The sequence below is a fragment of the Lactuca virosa genome, chromosome 3 (assembly GCF_052849685.1).
Source record: "Lactuca virosa cultivar CGN04683 chromosome 3, Lactuca_virosa_CGN04683_v6, whole genome shotgun sequence".
Taxonomy (NCBI): Eukaryota; Viridiplantae; Streptophyta; class Magnoliopsida; order Asterales; family Asteraceae; genus Lactuca; species Lactuca virosa.
The window spans coordinates 7,452,739-7,466,434 of NC_136428.1; the positions used below are offsets into that span (position 1 = coordinate 7,452,739).

Here is a 13,696-nt window from a genome sequence, read left to right on the forward strand (position 1 = left end):
GCAGAATCATTTAATTTTATAAAAATATGGATGAAAAATAAAGGCAAAATTAGCCGACTGAGTCTAAATGAAAGTTGTAGATCCCGTCGATAGCTACGCGTGGATATAAAGAACGTTAAAAACCGAGTTCGTATGAACAAGTTATAATTTATAATAGCATATTTACGTATTAAAATAAAGTGTAAATCATATATATATATATATATATATATATATATATATATATATATATATATATATATATCATTAGAAAAGTATCGACGATATGGTCATTATAAGATTAATATTGAATACTTTCGACATTAGTTTAGTATAAATATCGTCAAATATATTTAAAATTGTATTATAAATGGGCGTTTGGTCGTTTAAATAACTATAAGGTCGTTTAAGTAGCTATAAATGGTAGTTTTTAAAAAATTCAATTACTATAAATACGAGGCTCTAGGCTCTCATTGTAACATTCCGATCTTGGTATGCTCGCTTTTGCCCCTTCATTTATGAAAAATTTCATTTTTAGCCCTTGAAGTTGGTACGCGGTGCGTACCACTTGGTACGCTTAGCATACTGGCTAGAGTTAGATCGGGATAGCGGGTGTGTACGTTGGGCGTACGCTTATGTATGTTGGGCATACGCTTATGTACGTTGGGCGTACGCGTGACTTCCAGAAACCCTAAAGTGGGGTGTTGCACCCTATATATTCATCCTTAACCTTTAGCATTGGCCTCATTTATTGTCCCTAAACCTTGAAAACCCTAAACGTCCCCTTAGCCTCCATTCTTGCATTTGTGAGCACTTGAAGAGAAATTTGTGTTGTTTTTGTCCATCTTTGAAGAACCTAGAAGAGAGTGAAGTTCATAGCTTGGTAGGAGACTTAAGATCCAGAACCCTTCATCACATTGCAAGCTTCCTAAGGTATCAAGTTCAAACATTGACTTGTCAATGTCTATTTTTCTTTATGGGTTGATTTGGCACACTTTTGGTCCCTTTTGCATGGATTAATGGTTTGGGACGATTTGAAGGGATCATTTCATTAGATCTGACCTTGTTAGAGGCTTCCTTGGCATAAAGGTGCCAACTTTATGGGGGTTTAGTCATCATTCATGCATTAAGCCATTTATTAAGTCATTTTTAAGCTTAATAGCTTCATTTAGCCAAGCATGAACGTAAAGTTAGCAACTTTACGTGTTATTTCATCTCATGGAAGTCAGATCTCGTTTTCTTGGGTCCTTATCTTAATATATTAAGAGCTTAATGGGAATAACGGCTTAGCAGGGGAGTACGATGGGTGTACAAGCCCTAATGCATGTACGCTTAGCGTACATCTGGGTATTCCCCGCGTAATCAGTCTGTGGGCTTTGCGGTTTTGGGCTTCAAGTTTGGGCCACCTTTTTGGGCTTAGATGCTTGGGTCCTCTTTGGGCCATCTGAGTGTTGATGTTTTGGGCCAAGTGAATGATTGGACTCTGGGGTAAGTTCCAAGTTGGAGTTGGGCCCAATTGGGAAAATTGGGTCAATCATGGGCCTTGGATGGTTATTTAGTGATTGGGCCTTTTTGGATCAAGATTTGGGCCTGGGTTATATCCCAACTAAGTAAAGGGTAAAGTGACCATATACCCTAGCAATGGACTGTCAGCTTGGATTGTAATCCAAGTATTAATTGGATGATTATTATGTTGTGATAGTGCGGGGATTTCCGTGAGCCAGCAGTCAGAGATTTTCAGTGGAATTTAGCTGTGTGATGTGAGTTTTCCTCACTGTACTTGCAGGTCGAAGGCACCAATTTTGACCCTTTGGATTGATATCCTATTATGCATGATGTTATGATATAGTGATCTGTTAGATCGGTATCCTGGTAGATAGGATGATGATATGCTTAGTGATCTGTAAGATCTGTCTGTTTGTTTGTTGGCTGGTTAATAATATGCTTATCTGTATTACGTGCACATGTTTGGTCGGTGGCTGAGGCTTCACTGCTTTGTGCGTAAGCCAACAGGCCGGAGCATTCCAACCTGATGATTGAGGTCCTAGGGTATCCCATCCCGAGGATGATTGGACCCATAGTATGATGGCATTCCAACCCGATGGTTGAGGGGACTGGGGTATTCCAACCCGATGGTTGATTGGACCCATAATATGTTGGCATTCTAACCCGATGGTTGATGCCCTGGAGTATTCCAACCCGATGGTTGATTGGACCCATAGTATGATGTTATTGTTTATGTGTTATTTGTTGTGTTGGTACTTTGGGGGAAACTCACTAAGCTTTGGGCTTACAGTTTTGGGTTATATTTCAGGTATCTCAGATGATCGCGGGAAAGCAAAGGCTTGATCGTGCACCTCCTCATGTTGTGTCTTGTGATTTTGGGAAAACTCTCATATTATACATGTTTTGAAAACTACAATGTAAACAATTATGATTTTTGGTTGGTTTGAATAGTTTAAATTTTTATGAAATTTACGGATGTTACACTCATATTTATTGCATCATTCTCTTGATTCAAGAGTCTTTCTCTTCTTATCCCCGAGCATTTCGGTCCCTCGTGATTTGACTTATCTTTCTGTATTTTTAGTATAGTAAGGTGAGCGCTAAAGCGCTACAAGAATCTTTTTAGAAAACAAAATATTCAGCGATGAAGTTTTGCCCGTGCAAAGTCCGGTTTCTCGCTAAACCACCTGTAAGTAGAGTTATGCTTATCGTGCTTTAAGTATAACTTATGTTGAAGTTCATTATCATTATTATGAACCTATAAATAAGATTTATCAGTAATTTCAAGTCGTTATACTGATTGATCTACATACGAGAGTGTGACATCCGCAAATTTCTCAGCCAGAAAAGACCGATTTAGTTTATGCTTTTAAAATAAAACCAGAATAATCTTTTTAAAAGATATTGCGGAATTTGTCCCCAAAACGAAACATGATAAAAATTTATCAAAACATTTCTTAAAGAAATATATATTTTCATTATATATCAAAACCTCGGGATGTCATGTTCCGATACAGACCAAAAGCATAAACAGTACATTATAAGCCTTACAACAGATATTTACATCTACTGGCCTATAATCCAAAAATCCCTCGTTATCATCCAACTATGCTCTGGGTCCACTACCTGTAATATAAAAAGCTGAGTGGGTCGGGCTTGGGAGCCTGGTGAGCACATAGGGTTTTCAACCCACGAATAATAATAAATTTATTAAATTCATCAACCAAAAATAAATTTATTAATTTCATCAACCAACAATAACCCTGATTACCCATTCCCATTATCCTCACTTTAAGTCCCTAAACACCTATCATAAGGGACCTAGTCTAAGGATTTTCATTGGGGTGACAACACTGCTTTAAGGATTCCTTAGCAATTTATTTCAAATAAGGCAACCATGTGGGGGATGGAGTATACCATTGAACACTAAGTTCACAAACACCTACAGGTTGCGAGCCTGCTAGCGTTCCACTGGACTGTCTAGAAAAGCCCGTGGTCGTCATCTATACTCCGCTAGATGACTGAAACAACAACAATATCGAGGCCTCTCAACATTTTATCACACATCAACTATTTCATCTACCCATGTTTTACCCAACATATTTGTAGATAAAAATACATATACAGTTTAAAACTTGTATAAAACATTTATTCAAGACCCATCTCAAATAAACAAACAATATAATTACACATAGCATGTATTTTTATAGAAAATACTTCATATCTATGTGTAAGATGAAAGTGACTACACACTCACTTGATTTAACAAAAATCGGGCAACACTTCGTTTCTTAAAACAATCGTTTCCGATAAAACCGGGATGTTTTCCCAAAAACCGGGCTTCACACGGGCAGAGTTTTGTCTCGAAAAACTCTTTTCTCGGGATCTTCGGGCTTTCCGGGGCTTTGCTTACGATGTTAGGATAATATAATAGGCTTGAGGGTATTTATTGCAACATTCAAGAAAGTTTAAGGGTGAGAGGAGTAAAATAGTAACATCAATTCGCATCGTCCGCTATTTATAGGGGCTGAAAACTCGAGTTACGTTGGGCGTAAATTTATGGTACGCTGGGCGTACCCCTTCTTCAGCCAGTACGTTGGGCGTACATCGAGTACGTTGGGCGTACGAAGAGATAACATCAGACGCGTCAAGGCTATGACACGTGTCTCTCATGCGAAGAAGTAGGGAGGGTGACTGACTCCGAAACACTTACACGAGTACGATGGGCGTACTTCTGTACGTTGCGCGTACTCCAAATTTTCAATCTTCAAAAATTCGTAACTTTCGCATACGAGCTCCGGTTTTGACGTTCTTTATATTCACGTGTAGGTGAGACTGTGCTCTACAACTTTTGTTTAGACTCCGTCGGCTAATTTTGACTTTATTTTTAAAATTATTTTTAACAGGTCGGGACAGGAAAAGTCCGTTAAAAATTCATAAATTCTTCATCCAACGTCCATTTTCGTCTGTCTTTCTACCGTTACACTACTATCGATGTGATCTTTGATTCTCGTTTAGATTGTGTCGGCTAAAAATTGCTCGATCTAAAATTCGAGTTTCGGGCTGCATACTATTATGCCAAATCTTAGAAAATTCATTACTTCCTCATACGAAGTCAGATTTGGACGTTCTTTTTATGCACGCTCTCGGTTTAACGTATACTATGACTTTCATTTAGATCGCTAAGGCTAAAAGGCACTTTATCGTAAATTCACTTTTTACGTCATACAGCGTCGTGCCGGTTCTGTCGCGAAACTTCGACAGATCCTTACTTCTTCGTTATAACTCGGATTTCGGTATTCTTTATATCTCCGAAATCCTTGTTTCAACCACTAAAAATTTCTTCATAGATATCAACTTTATTTAACATTTATTTTCGACGCTTATTTTTATCCTTAATTCATTAAATGATAATAATTAAGCATAAAACACATAATAAATCAAATAATACATTTTATTATTTCAAAACAAGTTACAAAGGTTGGTCTGGACTATTACATCATCATTAATGCCTAGCCTAGAAACACGGGCGTTACAGAGAGAAGTGTCTAGAATGGTCACGTTGGCTTGGTTGTTGGATTTCAGAAAAGCTATATGCTGAAATGGTCCTGCCTCCCAACTATCTTGCCTGGCTGATCCTTACTTGATAGATCTTGAAGTAGACTTTGAGTTACTAATGACTCTATACTAATAATTAGTCGCAATAAATATTAGACTAAGACTTAGTGATAATGATACTAGGTTACGTCAAAGGAAAAGATAGTTGCTAGAAGCGAATCGTTGTCCGGATTTCGAATCACCAATTTAACAAGTGAGTGCATAGTTACTTTCATCTTACTCATAGATATGAAGTATTTAATATAAATTATATACTATATGTGTCTATTATCTGTGTTCCTGATATCTATGATAGATGAAGGATTTATACATGTTTTACTTGATTTAAATTGTATATGTATTTTATACCTGTAAATATGTTGGGTAAAGATGGGTAGATGAAAGATGAATGAGGATAGGTCTTGACTTTAAAGATGATCCATTCGTCTAGCGGAGTATACATGACAGCCACGGACTATTCTAGACAGTCCAGTGGAACGCTAGCAGGCTCGCAACATGTAGGGGCTTTTGAACTAAGTGTTCACCAGGTGTACTCTATCCCCCTCATGGTTGCCTTACTGACATATACTGTTGAGGAATCCCCTAAGCATTATTTTCTATCCTAAAGATGATCCTTAGAATAGGTCCCTTAAGTTAGATGCTTTAGGGACAGAAAGTGAGGATAACAGGAATGGGTAATCTGGTTGAATGATTTGATGAAAATAAAGAACTTAATTATTGTGGGTTGGAAACCCTATGTACTCACCATGATCCCAAGCCTGAACCACTTAGTTTCTTGTATTACAGGTAGTGGAACAAGAGCACAAGTGTGATGACCAGATGAGAGATTTATGGGTTATAGACCAGTAGAATAATAGATGTTTCTAAGGCCTATGTTATTTCCGTTTATGCTTATGTACTGTATTGACGATGACATCCCAACGTTTTTAATATAATTAAAATACATTTCCTCGGAAATGCTTTGATAATATCTTTATCATATTTTGGGAACAAATTCCTCAATATTATTCTTCAAACGGATACTTTGATTTATAAATAAAGCATAAACAAATCGGTCTTTTCTGGCCATAAAATTGGGGATGTCACAGTTGGTATCAAAACATTAGTTTAAGCGAACTAGGAATATTTGAGGATTTCTAGACTTAAACTGAGAATGCTAAGAGATGATTGTAAGATGAGTGTCTGATATATTTAGGAAGTATGCCTGAATAGACACAAGCACTAGCTTATTTTATGAAAGATGCATAAATTGCTTTTATATGCTAAATGATTTATGTTATAGCTATAGGATTCCTTATATGTTTTAGGATGATCAGATTTATGGTCTATTGTCGAACTGATCTGGAAATTTTATGTGTTCAGATTTCTAAATGTTTAATTACGGTATTAGAACTGACATGTAACTTTTCAGAGTGATAAAGAGGTTTATACGTATATCATAAATAAATCTTTCCCTATCTTAATATTATCATCTCGAACGTCTACTTGGTGCCTACTGAAATCTCCAATATAAAGAGGTTTGCTAACGGATTGGCAGTGGACTTTGGTCCAACGGTAAAAATGGCAACTACTTTAAAGACGGTCGTTAGAGCAACCAAGAATGTGGAGACCCAAATTCGGGAAAAGGGTATGGAAAGGACATGGGTAGGAGATAAAAGGAAGTTCGATGGATCTTCAAGGTCCAACAAGAAGAGTAGATTTTCAAAATCTGGTTCCAAAAAGTTTGGAAGCGGAGGAGAAGCAAAATGGTGTGAGAAGTGCAAGAAGAATCACTTTGGGAAATGTGGCATGGAGTTGACCTATTTCAAGTGCAGAAAAACTGGCCATTTGGGAAATGTGGCATGGAGTTGACCTATTTCAAGTGCAGAAAAACTGGCCATTACGCCAATGAATGTACATCCAAAAAGAAGGTGTGTTACAGATGTAATGAAGAAGGGCATATTGCTAGGAACTGCCCGAAAAAGAAGGAGGTTGCAAAGCCTAATGTGCCGCCAAGGCCAAAGGCGAGAGAATTCTAGATGAACCTGGAAGCATCAAGGGACGAAGTAGATGTCGCTTCAGGTACCTTTCTTGTAAATGGATTGCCTGCCAATATATTGTTTGATTCTGGAGCTAATTACTCTTTTATATTGCATAAATATGGTAAAAGACTAGCATTACCAGTAGATAAGCTTGATAATGCTCTAGTTGTAGAAGTTGCTAGTGGCAAATTCATACCTGTTAGCGATTGCATTAAAAACATCGTCATGGACTTGAACGGAAATAAATTCCATAAGGAATTGTTACCCATTGAGTTGAATAGTTTCGACATAGTACTAGGAATGGATTGGGTTAGTGCGTGAGAGTTTCCCTTCATACGGCTCGAATCATTCTCAGATGCCCCGAGAGGCATCCTTTCCTTGTTTGTTGGTTGGTTCACGCGCGCGCAAACAAGCACCGGCCACAACAGCACGATGCCGAGATACTATGTAGGAAGAAGATGGTGAGAGTAAACCCACCCGGAAAAGAGTCGTTTATAGTGTGTGGGGACAAACGTAGAGTAAATTCTGGAATCATCTCCCTGATGAATGCCAGAAAGTGTTCGTCCAAAGTATGTACATCATACTTGGCATTTTTGATCGACGCAAAAAAGGAGAAGAAAGAGATGCAAAGAATACCAGTGGAGTGTGACTATCCGGAAGTCATTCCCTAATATCTTCCTGGATTGCCCCCTGATACACAAGTAGAGTTTCGAATAAACTTGGTGCCAGGATCGACGCCAATAGCGAAAGCACCATACCGATTAGCACCGACAGAGATGAAGGAGCTTATGATGCAACTTCAGGAGTTATTAGACAACAGTTTCATTAGACCTAGTTCTTCACCCTGAGGAGCTCCGGTGTTATTCGTGAAGATGAAGGATGGGAGCATGAGGATGTGCATATACTATAGAGATTTGAACAAGGCAACGGTGAAGAAAAAATATTCATTGCCAAGGATTGACGACCTGTTTGATCAGCTGCAAGGTGCGAGCTATTTCTCAAAGATCGATCTTAGGTCAGGATATCATCAGTTGAAGGTAAGAGAGAAAGATATCGAGAAGGACGCATTCAGAACAAGATATAGACACAATGAGTTTTTGGTTATGTCGTTTGGACTAACCAATGCTCCAGCAACATTTACGGATTTGATGAACAGGGTTTGTAAACCATTCCTCGATAAATCCATAATAGTGTTCAAAGATGACATTCTGAATTACTCAAAGAGCCAGCAGGAGCATGGCAAGCACTTGCTAGAAGTATTAGAAGTTTTGAAGAAGGAGAAGTTGTATGCAAAATTCTCCAAATGTGATTCTGGGATTCGAGAAGTCCAATTCTTGGGTCATGTGGTTAACCAGGAAGGAATAATGGTTGATCCAGCAAAGATTGAAGCTATGATGAAATGGGAACGATTAAAAAGTCTCACTGAGATTCGACGCTTTCTGGGATTAGCTGGATACTACCGAATGTTTATCCAAGGCTTTTCTTCGATAGCTGCTCCATTGAAAGCTTTGACCCATAAAGGAGCTACATATACATGGAGTGAGAAACATGAAGAAGCATTCGAGAATTTAAAGAAGAAGTTGTGTGAAGCACTAATTCTTTCTTTACCTGACGGAGTTGAAGACTTCGTATTATATAGTGATGCATCTGGAGTTGGGTTAGATTGTCTTGTGAACCCATAGAGATAAGGTAATAACATATGCATCTCGACAATTGAAAGAGCACGAAAAGAACTACCCTACTCATGATTTGGAGTTGCAGCGGTAGTATTTGTATTAAAGATATGGAGGCATTATCTTTATGATACAAAGTGCAAACTCTTCATTGATCATAAGTCTCCAATATCTCTTTGATAAAAAAGAATTGAATATGAGACAACGACGCTGGCTAGAATTACTCAAGGACTACAACTGTTAGATACTTTACCACCCTGGTAAAGCAAATGTCGTAGTTGATGCTCTGAGTTGAAAAGTAAACCTGGAAAGAAAAAGGCCAAGAATGTTAAGAATAGAAGTTGTCTCAACAATTGTGGAAATCATTAAGAAAGCTCAGGAAGAAGCTTTGGAGAAAAATGACTGAAAGGAAGAACGTTTAGGAAAAACGTTGGTATTCGGTACAAATAGTCAAGGATTAAAGGTATTCCAAATTAGGAGTTGGGTGCCTAAGATAGGAGAAATGAGAGATCTTCTCATGGAAGAAGCTCACAAGACCATGTACTCAATTCATCCTGACAACACTAAGATGTATAGGGATTTGAAACCTTTTTACTAGTGGCCGACGATAAAGCTCGATGTTTCAAAGTATGTGGCAGAGTATGTAACATGTGCAAGAGTTAAAGCACAACATCAAAAACCATATGGGAGCTTAGAACCTTTGCCTGTACCCATGGGTAAGTGGGAAGACATCACCATGGATTTTGTGACTAAATTACCTAGGATGAAGAACGATCACAACATGATTTGGGTAATCGTGGATCGATTCACAAAGAGTGCACATTTCATAAAAGCCAATGATATATGGTGTATGGACAAGCTTGCAAATGCCTACGTGAAGGAAATAGTAAGACTTCACAGTGTTCCCTCAAAAATTATATCGGATTGTGATAGTCGTTTCACATCAAGATTTTGGAAGAGTCTACAGGAGGAAATGGGTACGAAGTTGTGTTTAAGTACAACCTACCATCCGCAAACTGATGGTCAGAGCGAAAGGACAATTCAAATAATGGAAGATATGTTAAGAGCATGTACCATAGAATTTAAAGGTAAATGGGATGAGCATTTACCCCTGGTAGAGTTTTACTACAGCAATAGTTACCATTCGAGCATTAAAATGACACTTTATAAAGCCTTGTACGGACAGAAGTGTCGTACGCCGTCTTGTTGGCTTGAGGTTGGGGAAAAAGCAGTTTATGAGTCCCAAAATAGTCCATCAGACTGTTGAAAAGCTAAAGGTGATTAGAGAAATGATGTTAGCAGCTCAAGATCGCCAAAAGAGTTATGCTGACAAGAAGCGACGACCAATGACTTTCAAAGTTGGAGATTCGATGTTGCTCAAAGTCTCACCGTAGAAGGGACTTAAAAGATTTGGAAAAAAAAGGAAAGTTGAGTCCAAGATTTATTGGACCATTAAAGGTTCTTAAGAGTATTGGGAACCAAGCTTACAAGTTGGAATTACCAGAAGAAATAGATGGTATTCATAACACTTTCCATGTGTGTTATTTGAGGAAGTTCACGGGAAAAATTGTCGATATAATTACACTTTCGTAGTTAAGGATTGGTGAAGATAAGAGGTTAATCGAAGAGCCTAAAGCGATTGTTCACCATAAGACGAAGAAATTACGATGCATGATGGTCGAATTAGTGCTAGTACGATGGAAACATTTGAATGGGCCGAACCTCACCTGGGAAACAGAAAGTGACTTGATGAGGCGTTATCCACATCTGTTTGTTGATGCATGATTCCGAGACGGAATCATTGATATGTGCAAAATTAGCCATATATGTAGTATAGATTTTTATCAATTATTAGCTAATTATTTGCATATTATGGACAAAAGGTACTTAATAATGTTTAAATTGTATTTTCAGTCCAGAAGTCATGCTCGGGAGCAAAAAGGAGGAAGGAGATGCAATTAGAAGCTGCAGAATGAAGAAAGAAGTACAAACCTGAAGCTACTCGGCGAGTCCAATCGTCTACTCGGCGAGTGTCCACGAATGTTCGCGAAGCAATAAGAAGAGTCCTTGCCGTACACGGATTTTATAAAGAAACTCGGCGAGTTGGGTATCTACTCGCCGAGTTGTCCCTGTTTTGAGAATCCTATAAATAGAGGACAAATTCCGAATCAGCTATCTTTTCTGACTTTTCTGGAAGACACTTTGCGACCAAGGAACCCCTTGAAGACCTGAAGACGCGAGAGGAACCCGGATTTCTCATTCTTAGAAGATTCAAGGCAATTAGGTTTAAATTTTCCACTTACCTTGAATTGAACAATGTTTGAGTTAATTACTTTTGTTCTTAGCTTTTTGACTGTTGTAATCATGAGCTAAACTTACTAGTTTCTGTTTAGGGAAAACGATTTTACTCTTATGGTTTAATTCTATGGTTTGATTAGTTGTTAATTGGTGATTTGTTAAATCAAGCTTGTTAAAAATCCTTATGCATTAACCATAACTATTCTCTGTTAATAGGAAGGCAATTAGGCTGCATGAACATCTCTTAATTGTTTACCTCATATGATTTATGTGAACACTTGTTATGTGCCTAGGACTAATGACTATGAAACTAGGATTAATTAGAGAGTAGGTAAATTAATGTGTGAGCTTGTTGATAAACCAACAACAAGAGGGTAATTGAATTAGTAATTTAATTAACCAATTACAAGTCTTATTTAATCCGAATAATTGAACTAGGGGATTAATTAGCTTAAACACTTGATCACTGCTTAAATTAATTGATTTTCTAAGGATTGGTAGTAGCGAATGCGAATCTAATCACCTTAATCGGTAACCAATAATAACTAATCTATTGTTTTGCCATAAAATTAACCATAGGAGTGAATGAGTTGAACCTAAGCAGAAACCATTTATTAAATTTGGTGAATTTTTACTTGGTTTAGTTAATTAGTTAAGTGGTTATTAGTTGGTGTGTTTAAGTTTCTAGTCTTGTAAAACTAGAGAAAACCCTCTTACTTTTATTACTTGTTAGTTAAAATTAGTTATTAGGTTAATTTCCGTTCCTCGAGTTCGACACCCTACTTATTCAACTATACCACTAAAGGACAGGTTCACTGCCTTTGTGTGTTTAAATTATATTTTTGGAGTAGGAATAAAACAAGTCGGTTTTACACACATCAAGTTTTTGGCGCCGTTATCGGGGAACGGTTCAAAAATTAAATCTAATATCTAGTTTTATCGATCGTTTGTGTGAGCTTATCTTGCACAAAGTCATTTTTTTTAGTAATTTAGTAACTAGGTTAAGTGTTAGTATTTGATTGTTCTTATTTGATCTTATTTGTTTTTAGGCTTTTAAGCAGTGTACTCGCCGAGTGCAGTTGCACATACTCGGCGAGTTCAGTGCTGATTTCCAGTTTCATTTTTATTTTCTTTCTATTCCGTTTTTGTTCTTTTTACGCGCTTTCCTTGCTTATATTGCTGAGTGTTTATGACCAGAGGAAGCAATACACCGTTAACTCCACCATTTAAAGACCCAGAAGCCACTCTAAGGAAGAACAAAGGCAAAACCGTTGGAGAATCCGCATCTTCAAAGGACTCACCTTTGAAGAATCTCAAAGCCGTTTTCAGCAAGAAGAAGAGTAGTAAATCAGGAGCATCCAACACATTTTCCTTAGCAAACGAAGACTCAATCAAGGACGACATCGTATACGAATCCGGAAAGGAAGAAAGTGAATTTGAGGAAGGTAGCGATCTAGAAGACGGATTCGGCGGCACCATGGCTAACATCGATGAAGTTACCATGGGCGAGTGGAAGAAGAGAATGCGTGAAGATACCAGTCCGGGACTCGTGCAACCCGCGATTCCAGAAAATGCCAACTTCAAACTCAAGGGCCACATACTCGCCCAACTTAAAGAAATTCCGTTCTATGGAAAAGATCACGAAGACGCGTACAAGAACCTAGAAGATGTCAATGATATAGCCGATTACTTTAACTTTCCTAATGTGGCCCGCGACACCGTTCTGCTTCGCATGTTACCGGTCACGTTTGAAGGCGCTGCAAAAGATTGGCTAAAATCACTTCCTCCCGGATCCATCACCACATGGGCTAGAATGAAAGAAGAGTTTATTGATCAATTTTGCCCACCATCAAAGATAGCCAAGTTGAAGAAAGCCATAGCAAATTTTGAACAACAAGCTGGAGAATCACTTTATGAGGCATGGGAGAGGTGCAAAAGCTTGCTAAGGAATTGCCCACATCATGATCTTAATAGCCAACAAGAAGTCTCCATTTTTTATGATGGAGTAAACGTAACAACAAGGCAATTACTTGACTCGCAAGGACCGCTCACTAAGAAGGCACCCCCGGTAATAAAGCAACTAATTGAGGAATTCTCTAAGCATTCTAAAGAATACCACAATCCAAGGAATGATATGACCAAGGGATCGACTTATGCAGCTTCAGATGATTTGTCGGCAGTTATGGCAATGTTGAAAAGCATGGATAGGAGGATGGACAAAATGGATCAAACAATCCATGCTATTCGGGTAGGATGTGAGAATTGCAATGGGCCTCATCTAACTAGAGATTGTGATTTGGACGAAAACGGGAATAAGAAAGTGAAAGTATGCTATTCTAGTGGTGATAGATTTGATGACGATTAGCGAAAACCTAAGAAAGAATGGCTTCCTTATGATGAGTACAAGAAAGCGAAGGAGGAGAAATATAGACAAAAGGCAAGGGGTTTTTACCAAAAGGAGGAGCCGGTACAAGAAAAGAGACCAAATTTGGAAGAAATGCTTACTAAATTTGTAGCTGCATCCGAGAAAAGACACAATGACCACGATGCTGCAATACAAGATACAAGAACAATATTAAGGAATCAGCAAGCATCTATTCA

At 38.1% G+C, this 13,696-nt stretch overlaps 1 non-coding gene across 1 annotated transcript; it reads right to left on the minus strand.

Annotated features, from left to right (window-relative positions):
* Positions 1–12,956: 12,956 nt before the first annotated feature.
* LOC145167965 (small nucleolar RNA R71) lies at positions 12,957–13,063 on the minus strand. Its single transcript, XR_013741564.1, has one exon. It is a non-coding gene; the product is annotated as a small nucleolar RNA R71 (small nucleolar RNA).
* Between the last annotated feature and the right edge of the window lie 633 nt (positions 13,064–13,696).